Genomic DNA, 12,700 nt, shown 5'->3' on the forward strand with positions numbered 1-12,700 from the left:
AGAAATGCTAAGAATAGAAACTAGAAAATCATGGTTCTTTGTCATGGTAACTCTTTAAAGTTCTCCAGATTTCTTTATTTATTGATTTTTAGGTGAGATTTGAGGTCCAACAACAAGAATTCAGTAATGTTTTGGACCATTTCCCCAAAATAAATCTCAGAGCTAATGAGCACTAGATATTACTTACTGTCTTACAGGACCTAGACAGTCATAACAACATTGAGTAGACTAATAATTTCTCTTTTGCTGCTCCTCTGGTCTCAAGATTAGCAATAGACAGGTCCTCACCATGCCCAAAATGAAAGGATCGCACTTTCAGATTTCATCTGAAAGTCTGTTCTACATAATTCTTTTGCTCCACAGTCTGCCTGAAAAAAAAAAAAGACTTGAATGAGAATGACTCGTTTTGGATACCTTCAATTAATACTACAATAATTTGCAGAGGGTACAGATATATATTAGGTTATATATTATAAGGTTATTTCATGCAATTAAAAGAAATGCCTTTGCCTCTTCCAAAGCAGGCTATTGCAGTCCAGTTACATGCAGAGATAGAAGAACATTTCCTTTCTTCGACCACTACTTTTAGACTATTCACAAGCAGAAGATTTTAGTGTCTGAGCTCATTTCTCAGGATTTGATCTTGAAGAAACACCAGAAAATCTACCTCTACCCTGTCTGCAGACTTGAACACCAGATTCAGAGTAAATTTTGTTAAGCCAGCAAGCCCATTTCCTTGTGCATATGCTTCACTAGGTACAAGCTGGGAGGCTGGTGCTAGGTGGGTGCTCTCTTGTGCTAAATTAAGCAACAGGCTAGAAGCTACATGACAATTTCTTGTTATTTGGAGGATAATACAGTAATAATGTTGCCAACAGCAAGAAAATTATATTAATAATTACATGTTTCCTTGGGTTTGGAGTTCAGTGAAAAAATAGAAATTTCTTAGAGGGTTTCTATAATAGGTCATGATACCACTACCACCACATTAATGCAATTTTAAGTAATTTCTTGACACACTTTGTGAACTACAAAGTTTTCTTTTTGAATTCAGTGACTCTACAAATAGTCTTTTTAACTACAGACCCAGTAGTTTATTTCCTTTTCTGGCTTTTATCCATTTAATTTCATTAATCTTCCATCCAGGGCAAAAGTAAGGATCCACGAGTCTCATTTCCAAAAGCAAAACTATTTACTGACTTTTTTAGATGGCATTAATAATGTCATCTTAAACCCTTAAATTTTGATACAAATGCTCTTATTTTACTGAAATAGATAAATACTTGAATTAAGGTGTCAAGTTTTTGATAAGGATTAAAAAATTACCTTCTAATATTTTAATATTTCTACAAATTATACCCACTTGCAAAACCATACTACTAAGCAAAAAAAAAAAATTATTCACAGAGGAAAGTATTTGCCATATTAAGGAAAATTTTTGAAGTTAGGAATAAATAAATAGGCATTTTTCTGCTATGATGGTAACATTAAGCACTGTTGTAAGTAGCATTGGTGATGTTGGAAGAACATTTATAAAAAATAAAAGGAATTAGATCCTTAGTAACTACAAATGGAGTTAATATCACTCATTTCTTTAAGATCTAAGGATGTCTTGAAATATAAGCTTTCTCAGAACAAAGAGAAATTGCACTGACTAGACAATCTAAGATATGTTTTACTAAAAAACTAGTGAATATGAATACTTTGAATCAAAAAAAGGTGCTTCCAAGGTGGAAAGTTTCTCTTTGAAGATAGTTGAAATCTGGAAAATGAGAGTCTGCAAGACTTATGCTGTTCCCCAAAAACACATGGAATTTTTTATCCCCAACTGTTTTCACCATTTCTTTCTGTTTTCCCACTACTTTTTTCATGTCTCTTTTTCTGAATGTGGTGTACCACCAATTTTCACATTATATTTTAATAATTAATGACAGTGGGGCATCGCGGGCTATCCATAGACCTTACACCACGCAGCTTCACATATCTCAAAATCTATCACAAATAGAAGCACATCTTTATCAAATCTGGGGTGCACAGAGATTTGCAAGTGTTGTCTAAGGTCTCAGAAGGACCCATTGCTGGGTTATGTGTAAAATCTCTGGTCCTTCATTCTCAGCCTCCTGTTGATGTGTCAGGTCTCTGTTGTTTCTGCTATCGCACAAACTGCTACAGCCTGATCCAAAAGAATCCTGGGATTCCTTTTCTAATTCTGGTAGCCAAAAGAACATGGAAGTAGTCCTCTAAGGCTTACATTATAGCCTGGTATAATGGATATTCAAGCCCCCACTGGTATTAATAAAACTGCTATGACTGAAAATCTGCACTTAACTCCACAATTTCACTGGATCCCATTTTTCAGTATTTATTCACCTGATAGGCAGGACACTACTGACATCAAAGTAGTGCAGTGGTAACAAAGAGAAAAAGTTGACATATTCACACCCTTCTTGATGAGTATTGTTTGATGATATGGAAGTGACAGTGTACAATGTCATCCTACTGAAAAGCAGTTTATTTGCAGCCTGAACACTGAGCACCTTCTTGCTCCACAGCACCAGGCTGATCAGATGCTGTTAGTCATCAGCCAGAACCTGATTCTTTTGAAATCAAAGGTAGCTTTAATATTGAATTTAATGGGGCAGTCGGGGTGAGTTAGTGGAAAAGGTGAACATAGAAGAGATAGAGCAAAATTTTTAAAAAAGCATCTCACAAAAATGCTCTTCTGCATGCATCAGTGACTGAATGCTGCAGAGTTCACTGACGAGCTACACATCACAAAGAGATTTGAAAACAGCCTGCAGAAAACAGCTTTAATTCCTACCCTCTAAACACAGAAGAGCTGCAGAGAGACATAGGAAAATATGTTAAAACAACTTTTTGGGGAAATTATAGATTTTTCTGTTTATTGGGGAATTAAGAATAAAATTAACTGTGAGGCAAAAATCGAGGTATTTGGAACTGCTGGTGAGTGGGCTAGAAAATACATATTATTTATGTGATAAAAGGTAAATCTTTCATTTCAAGATGTTTTTTTAATTTATAATTTCATCCAATTAAAATGTTTCTGAATCTTTAAAACCTGAGTTAAATGTCAAAAAATGAAAACTCATTTTAGTAAGAATAACATTCACTGCATATTGAGGAAATAAAAAGGAGGGAAGTGTACTGTTTATTTGGGTTTTTCAAGATCATTTTAGTAGGAAAGTACAGTGTTTCTTGATATAACACCTGGTCTATTTGGAAACATTGAGCCTTTATTGGCACAAAATCCCTCCATCGGGCTTTAGATTTTTTGGGGAAAGGGGACCAGGTTTTTACTGTTGTGAAAGAGTTGTTCAAAAAGAAGAATTTCAAACACACTCCAATGTCAAAAAATGTACATTTGTCAAATTAGATGGATTTTTTTCACCATTCTGTATTAAATAGCCCATTTTTTACTTCCAGTTCCTTTCCTTTTTCCTGGTTCTTTATCATGAAAAAAGGCAGTTCTTGCACAAACTGACCCCATATATTTAAAACACATGCCAGATGTCTTAGAAGGCCATTTTGTGGCATATAAAATACCTATTTCTGCATAGAGCATACTACAGCCTTGAGATCAGAAGACAATTTAAAAAACCCCACTGAGACCCTCTTCTACCACATACATGCAGTACCTTACACTGTGGCTGAGTCCAGGAACCTCATTTGCAGTATCAGACAGAAGGAAACACCTTCAAGATTATCTTCCTTCCAGATGTTAATCTAATTTCCACCTGCTAGCAAGGGATGATGAGAATTCACTGACCTGAAAGAGTGAGTAGTTACAAGGTAAAAACATAAAATGCATAGTCACTGCTTCATCTCAAATATATTTCTTCTTATCCATTTCATTGTTCATTTTAAACCACATTTTTCTGGGCTAATATAACAAATATTCTTGGTTTTCCACATGGGGTATAATGCACTCTGAGTTAACAATACATATAATCTTTTCCTCTCCCCAGAATAGTTTTGGAATGATTTCATGCCATGAGGAACTTTCTTGAATGCTAATTTCTGAGCAGTTGCCTTGACAGGTTGGGATAGAGAATCTTCTGTATTTATTTATTCTGTACTACATAGAGAGCTGCTGGACTACAGAAATGCTTGACTGGTTGCAGCCGCATATCTTGCCTACAATGGACCTAATTTAAATTTCTCTTACATTGATTTAACTGCACTGAATCAATAGAATTCCTCTTGATTTTCATTAGTGTAGTGTAAGAGACAGGGATTAGGCTCAGTATGTTGAATGCACAGACTTTTGTTGTTGTTTAAAAGAACTGCAAGTGAAGTCCAGTGAAAAGAATGTAATTAGTGTCATTCCAGGCTGACATTCTCTTTTGTTCAGTTCTCCATTTTTTTTTTGTTTCAGACCAGCCTATAGATGAGGATTATGGATCAGATTTTTTCGTAGTACTAAAAAGCCAAAGAGAGGACAGAAAGAAAAACTAACTGTAAAAGAACTCTGCAACTCCACTGAAATTAACTGAGCTGAACAGATGTGAGGAACGTTAGAACTTACTTTCAAGAGGCTGGAAAATTACAGGGATATAAAGTTTTCAGCTTCGTGAAGACAAAAAAATGAAATTGTTGTAGAGAGGCAATCCAAATGCTTTAGATTTCTCCCTACCTCTGATTAAAGTTTATGTCTCATACTAAAATCAGATGTAACCAATACCTGTGAAGGATCATGAGAATTACGACCTCAGAGCTCAGGCTGGAGGTAGTTTACAGGTGGAGATTAAAGATGTCAACTTATTAAGAAAGGCTATACCCTATCTAAGGCAGAAGGAATAAATGAATAAAGATCCACTGTACCTATTAATGTTGATTGTTAAATAGACAAACCTTTCTCTAAGTCCCTGGAAACTTTTGAGGGCAGAGTATTCTAAATTAGGCTACAGAAAAAAAAAACAACCAAAACACAAAAACAAACAAATAAACACAAAAAAAAACCCTCCAACCTAGAAATACATCCAGAAAATATCTTCCAATTTCTTACTCATTGCTGTTTGGCATCCCTTCCATCCTTGATTGGGAATTGAAATCAGCACATTTCAGTATATTTGCCAGTCTGTGCTCAATGCACAATGACTGTCTTTTTTGCTTCTGCTTAACTGGTAGACATGTTTTGAAAATATCCCCAGGACTCTTGTTCAGCTGCAGTTTCCCTTAGAATACTCCTTGCGTTAACCAGGATGAAATCCCAGCCGAGCACTATTCCAACACTGCTTTTTTGGCTTTGTATCTTCACACTCTCTAGTTGCCTTCATGCAACACCCAGAGGCATGCAGCACGATTTCAGGTTCCTGCTCTAAAAACACCATTCTGAAAGGCTGCTACATAATCCCCACACTATTTCAAATCCTTTAAACGGAAAAGAAACACAAACAAAATAACAATTTTACCTTCCAGCCACTTGGGGCCCAGTGGAGGCAGAAGGTCAAGTGCCTTAGAGTTTGGATGCAGCTTGTACATTTGGCTTGACAGCCAAGAAATGGTCCCTGGCCTAATGCTACTTAGTAGCCCAGATGTAGCCAGTGGGGCCAGAATTGTTTTTCCAATTAATGGTAATCAGAGATAGAAACAGAAAGAAAGGCATTTTTGAGACCCTCAAAAAAACTTATCAATACCTGCTTTAGCTACTATAGTAGGGTAAGACAGAAACAGGGAAGGCAGGAGGTATGTGACGATGTATTAGATAATATTTATTGCCTAGCTGCAAAGAGAGCAATGCATTATTTGAATAAATATGCAACATATTTCCTGGCAGTGCAGAGCACATACACCAGAGAGGTACAAAGCAGAGCTGTTCAGTAAATACAAGGATTTGTTCTGTTTGGTGAAGCAGGTCCAAAGGAGTCAAAGTTTTTCTGTTCAGGGATCAATATCTGTTTTAAATCCTTTACCAAAACACTATTCCAAACAAAAACAGAAAAAAGAAACATAAGGATTTTGAAAAATGTGGCGGGGGGAAATTCTGGTACTTTATGGTCTGAAAAAGAAGGTTTTTAAAGAACAAACCCTTTTCATAAGGGTTTGGCTGCATCTGATACTTTGGCTGCAGTAAATCTAACGTGACTCTTCAGGATAAGAACAATTGAGATAAACAGGGCATACTGAATAATCGTCACCTATACACTAACCAGTAGAAACTCAACAAAGATAAAACTTACAATTAAGATTTGTTTTACCTTTGTGAGGCAATGCTGTGCTGTGCAAAGCTGTGGACCAGCTCCTGCACATTGTGAGTCTGGGATGCACACAGAAATGTCTGTGTAGGAGAAAACTGCTTTTGCAAAGATGGAAAAGTCCTTAGTGACCTCTTCCAGGCACTTGGGGTCAGAACAAGGTTTGGAGGCAAGTCAACTCTTCTGAGCAGTTTAGATGTATCTCAAACACTGTCAATTCAATCGAGCTAATAAAGAATTATTTTGAGGTGCAAAGCTATTTCACCTTAGAGAGAGCACCAGGAGTCATTCTGTTTCCTCTATGCCACAGGCTCTGCAAATCTAGGACCCGACAAAAAAAAAAAAAAACAAACCTAAAGTCCATTCAGGGCTCAATTTTTTAAAGATTTTGACACTGTCAACACTTATTCACTGAAAGGGAGTTGAGAAACCTCTGAAAGTAAAGACTGCAGGAACATAATAGGATGAAGGAGACAGTCTTTCTTTTGAAATCTGTTTTGAAACTCTTAACGTGTACAACTGAAAAACTTTAATTTGAAGCTAATCTTCAACAAAATCAATACTTAGAAAGCTGGGCAGACTGTACTGTGTTTAGAAAAGGAAGAAATTTTTCACAGTGCCCATTACAAGGTAAGAAAGGACTTAATAAATTTTGTGAGTTTTAAAAGGACCGTAAGAGCTAAGATTTGAAGATAGACCATTAGACTAGTTCTACTTCTGAAGCAAGTGCAGAGTCTGTCCTGAGTGTCTTAGTAAACAATAATTCTTACCAAAGAGCACCATATCCAGCTTTTTGATCATTGAAAACACTTGCAATTTCCTGAAAAGTCAACATTTTTCAAGGGAAGTGTCTGAATCAAGTGAAGCTAATCTTCTTCAGTAAAGCAAAACCAGGAGGTCAAGACATTGAAGCTGATGTATACCACTGAGAAACATAATTGCACCTTTTCAGTGTTTTCATTATATCTTTTTAGTTAGATAAGGAATAAATTTTATGGATTTCTCATCAATTTTTTATTGAAACTGACCCTTCAATTAATATATTATGTAATAAATTTCAGGTCATAAAAAATCAGACTGTTTTAATTTCACATCTGTACCACAAAGCATATTATGAAAGATATATAACTAGTCTTCAGACACCGAAAGTGGCTCTCCATCATTCCTACCTTTATCATCTTTCAAGAACTTAAAAATTACCTCCAGCAAGTTTTCATGCAATCTATAAATGTCATAGATCATGGGAAATCCAAAGCTGTAACTTTTCTCCCTACTAGTACAGTGGACAAGATATTTGTGTAAAGGTATGAAACTTCTGAACAACTAGGATACATTATTTTACTTCATGGTAAATCTTGGGACAAATTACTATTCAATTTGCTGATACAATCAAGTGATCTCTCCCACTGATTACACCTGATAAAGTCTAGTTGTCTAATTTAGCCTCCACATTTACTGCATTGTTGATGTTCCTGGAAAAGTCACTTTGTCATTTCCTGTATTTGGGCATTTTTTATTGACTAAAGTGCTTCAAGAGTTTTGTTCTTAAGAGCTGAGCTAGAATTATTTTTACACATTGACTTCCATCTGACAGTCCAATGTAAACAATTGAAAAACCTATGCATAAATTACTTAAACCCTATGGCAACTGTTGCTACCTTTACTGGCCCATGTAAAATCATTTTTCTACTCCTGACAGAAAATGCAAAGCTTTTCTTCTCTTGAGGGCATGTACCTAACTTGTTGATAGAATGTGACCATCACAGTCACTGTCATGCTCCTAGTTCCTGCAGGGATGTAATCTGAGACACAAAGAAGACATTAATAGTTGGACTCCAGACCATAATAACTCTGTTTCATAGCCTCTGTGCTAGCCAATAAATTCTAGATATCGAACAGAACACAATCAATGTGTAGCCAACTATAAATTTACAGGGTATTATCATCATTAAATACACAGATCATTAAGTTTGTATGGCAACACTTGCTGCATTTCTTTTAGATACAGAAAAGCTGCACTGAAAATACACTTCAGATACAGCTTGGGCTTTTTTTAAGTGGTATATCATTCTACATGTAGTTTTAAAATAAATGTAGGGTCCTTTGCTTTAGAAGGCACTGCACAAGTGTATCACACTTATTTGTGCACAGCACTCAATTTTGGACAGAAAGTTGATAAAAACTTACATAGATTTCTATAAAGGTATTTCCAACTTCATTGCTCAGAAGTCTCTCCTTGGAAGGTGAATGCATTCAAGAATGTCCCCAGTATTTTGCTTTAAGCTGTGCTTTTCTGTCTGTATGCACTGGTGTAGGGGTCTTTTTGAGTAAGACAGATGAAATCCTCACCTTCTGCTTCCTTGTTTTTAGATGTCATTTCACAACATAACTTCTCTGAAACCCTCACCCAGCCCTTTTAATAACCTAACTGAAAATCTATCTTACTCCTTCTATGACCATCACACATGTCTAGCCTACCCTCCTACCATCTGCTCAGCAGTCAAGAGCTCGTGGCATACGAGGTCTACCTCTCCACCAACATTCCCCACTATTCCCAGATTCTTGATGAAATTTCCAGGGAGTGTTTAAGTCATCTCCAAACCCATGTCCCAGTCCAGCCAGGAGGAGCTGGCTTCCTACCATGCTTTCAGCCATACTGTGGGGACAATACTCACTCAGCCTTTGCAAGAAGAATACTTAGTAACAATGTACTGGAAGCATTTTTATACCAAAAGAGCATAGATTTAGACTGGACATAAGGATGAAGTTTTTTACAATGAGTGTGGTGAGGCACTGGAACAGGTTGCCCAAAGAGGTGGATGCTCCATCCCTGGAAAGGTTTAAGGTCAAGCTGGATGGGGCTTTGAACAATCTGGTCCAGTGGAAGGTGTTGCTGCCTGTGGCAGGGTGGCTGGGATTACGTGATCTTTAAAACTCCCTTTCAACTCAAACCATTCCATTATTCTTTGACTTGCTGTTTAAATAAGAGACCGTTCAAACTCTTCCTCAAGTGCCATTTCCTCACCTGTGTTAAAAGTATAAACAGTAGATATTTGGTATGACATCAGGTTTCAATAAGCATAGGCAAAACCTTGCAGACACAGACACAACTTCTGTTTCACGCGTGATGTGTAGTGCAGAAGGTTATTTGTCTTTCTTCAGCTTTGTGGCTAAGTGTCCCCAGCCTGAATTCTGACGCTACCTTAATTAGCAGTAGCATTTCTTTGCAGTGCTCTACAAAGGTCCTAATTGATATTTCCAGTTATTCATGTGAACAAAATAAATGAAAGATAGGAGGAGCAGTCTTATAAGATAATGCATATGGTATAGATTCTGCTCAAAGCTTTTAGGCACTAAATGAAGGAATGCTGGATTTGCTTTAAAAAAATCATTAGAAGGAAGGATGACAGCCTTTTCTCTCCATCCTTTCCTTGAGCACACAGGTGTACTTCTACATTACAATATACATGTCTATCTCCTGGCAAGGAGATGAGACATGTCTCTGAGGGGGATGACACTATGCCCTTCTCCTCTCCTCTACATCTAGAAAAGTACTCTAAACAGGAACTCAGTAGGTATAATGGGAAGAACATGAAGGAAATAGGGAAAAGGGAAGAGCATGGTTGTTCTCAGCTCTTTGTGCTGTTGACAGGCATTTGTGCATCCAAAGAGTGAAGAAATCATGCAGTGAGAAGGACAGCAATTACAGGGGATGGACCTGAGGCTTCAGACCCCGTTCCCTGAGATTTGTATACATTTAACCTGAGTCCATTACTGAGCTAAAAGTAAAACACAGAAATGGAAACTTTGGGTCACTTTCCTCCCAGGAAAGCACCCTAATCATTAAGCTACATTCAGTTTGCCTCACATCATCCTCTCCCCATGTCTAGATTTGACAGTGTCCTCAAGCTTCAAATGAGACCCAAAAAATGCTGTCCCTGTGTCTGGAGCCTGCATTTCCCTGTTAGATACAAAGAGGCTCACTGGCACAGGGCAGGCTTCCAGGCAGACTTTGGTCCCCCCTTTCTCTCCATGGCAGCAGAATCAAAAAACAGTGGAGAAAATTGGAGGGTGGTCAGCACATTATCTGCTCTCACTTGCAGACATCCAGCACACCCCACAACGAGAAACCTGCACCTTTTAGTGGCTAGTGAACATTTTTTTTCAGTTTTGAGAAAACTGGTGGACATGAACTGACAAATGACTATACAATTTTCAAGTAATGCATACAATAAAGAGATAAAGGTCTTAAATCTAAGGAAAATTAAGCTCTGTGGAAAAACATCAAGAGTAGCCAATGGTGACAGCTGGATTCCAAGAAAGGCTGATTATTGCCTTGTGCCACATGTGCCATTTACTTGACATCTAAAAATACACCTATTAAGAGTTGGAAGCACTTACTCCTTTCTGCATGTACAGACACTGTCATGACCAGACTCGGGGCTGTATCAGGTTCCTGGAGAGAAGACAAACCTCACGAGTGGCCATGGACACATCCTGTCTAGCACAGGGCATCAGCTGATACACAAGCTATATCTCTGCAAATAGCAAGGAATTGGAGAATGGACCCTAGTTGCAGCTAAAATTAATGAGAGTAATGGAAAGAGCAGAATTTTAGTAATTCTGCTATAAAATCTAAAAGACTGGAGAAAATCTAAAAGACCGGAGAAAATCTAAAAGACCAAGAAACAATGGTGAAGCCAGTCTGGATTTACTGGGTGTTTTTCCAGGTTAGACAATCTTCTCTTTTAGATTTTGAAAGAGAATACTTGAAAGTTATATTGCTTTTCAGAAATTAAGGAAGGTTTAATGATAATTAAAGATTGACACACAGAAAAATGTTTTATGGTTCTTATCTTCATAAGTCAATAGTTATTAATAAACACACTGTAGTGCCCTGATTAGAAAGGTTTGAAGAAACAAAGTTTCCTGTTTTCAGTTTATTCTGCAAAAGGCTCTTGTTGACAGTGTTTTGCTTGCCATGAGCACAGGAGGAAGACAAGAACAAAGTGAGGTTGTGTAAAAATTTCAAAGTATTGCCTGATGAATGACTGATTATGCTTGATTGATAATATACCTCATTCTGCAAACCAGAAAATCCTGTGCTGGTCCCACACTGAGGTGCATGAGGAGGACAAATTGCTCACCTCTGTTTACAGATAATAGTAGAAACCCATCTTTCCAATAAAAACGTCAAAGAGTGGAAAAACAAACATATGCCCCAGTAAAGTATATTGCTAAGGTTTGTATTCCAGCAATTGAAATTTATGGTTTTGTGTAAGACTAAATATTAAATTGAGCACAAAATGTTTACAATATATTTATGATCTTTAATATGGTTTAGGTAAAAGTTATTACTTATTTATTTTCTTCTGTTATTGGTAGAGGTGGTGTTACTGCTGTTTTGGTTTTATTGTTATTGCTCCTCTGGTACTTCTTTTCTCCTTGGGTCAAAAGAATTTTGTATTTGAGTCACTGGCTCAGTTATTAAATCCTATAAAATTCATTCATTTGTTCTAGTCAAATATGATATATTCTCATTTTAAAAAAATAAAAAGGGACATAATCTTTTGAGGAGAAACCTTAGAAAAGGCTTTTTGCTTCTGGTTATCCTATGGCTAAAAGTCTCCTGAAAAACTTTTTTTTAAGTATAAAGAATTTTTCACACCCCAAAAGATTGCTGAAACAGTAGATTATCCCATTGTGATGCTCCAGGGACTGCTGTGTGCACAGTGACCTCTGTGCAGAGGGTGGGTGGCTCAAAATATGCATTGACCAGCACTGAAAACCTGCACTGAAGTCTGGCAGCACACTGAGGTCAGCACAAAACTCTGAGGCAAGCCCAGCCCACTGGATGCAGACTGACCTTTGCCTCACCATCACCTAAAAGGCCAGGCACTCAATTCCTCCTGACAGACCCAGTTCTGGAGCTACAGAGCTCTATTACCACTGGGAAGCAGCAGGAGGGAATTTGACTACTTGATGTACATAGAAAACTTCACCAAGGTGAATTCTAGGGGTGCCTTGAAAATCACTCAAGGCTCAGCTCTCAAGGCTTCTAAACACCTCAAGCACCTTGTAAAATGAGAGCAAATAAAGCAAGACCAAAAGTATCTTTCACAGCATGAATAGATTCTTGCTAGAAAAATCAATTCCATTGCACTATCTTTACAAAATTGGTTAGTAAATATGATGATGAAGCACATCTAGCAGGAAGACATGAAAAAATCAGATTTAATTAAGACATATTGGTCCCACAGTCCATTTAAATGTCTGACACAAAGGTCCAAACATAGCTCTCAAAAACCAACATGAAAGGTCTCCTTGTTACCTTGAAAGAAACAGTTAAAGATGTGTGAAGTTCAGTAAGTTTGAGCCAACAGAGAGATGGCTTCAATTTGAAGAAATAATGCCCTGGGAGTTGCTCTCTTTGTTGCAGCTTTCCCTCTGGGAAACTTAAAATTTGGATGAACATGCTGTTTGAA

At 37.3% G+C, this 12,700-nt stretch overlaps 1 long non-coding RNA gene across 1 annotated transcript in view; it reads right to left on the bottom strand.

The window, feature by feature from the left end:
* Positions 1–237: 237 nt before the first annotated feature.
* The window catches only part of LOC143693728 (uncharacterized), a 30,393-nt gene continuing 17,930 nt past the window's right edge, over positions 238–12,700 (bottom strand). Inside the window, exons 2-3 of the long non-coding RNA XR_013181668.1 lie at positions 3,657–3,787; positions 238–368 (exon numbers count right to left, since the gene is read on the bottom strand). This is a non-coding gene — a long non-coding RNA (uncharacterized LOC143693728). The remainder of the gene's footprint in view (positions 369–3,656; positions 3,788–12,700) is intronic.

The sequence above is a fragment of the Agelaius phoeniceus genome, chromosome 3 (genome assembly GCF_051311805.1).
Source record: "Agelaius phoeniceus isolate bAgePho1 chromosome 3, bAgePho1.hap1, whole genome shotgun sequence".
Classification (NCBI taxonomy): Eukaryota; Metazoa; Chordata; class Aves; order Passeriformes; family Icteridae; genus Agelaius; species Agelaius phoeniceus.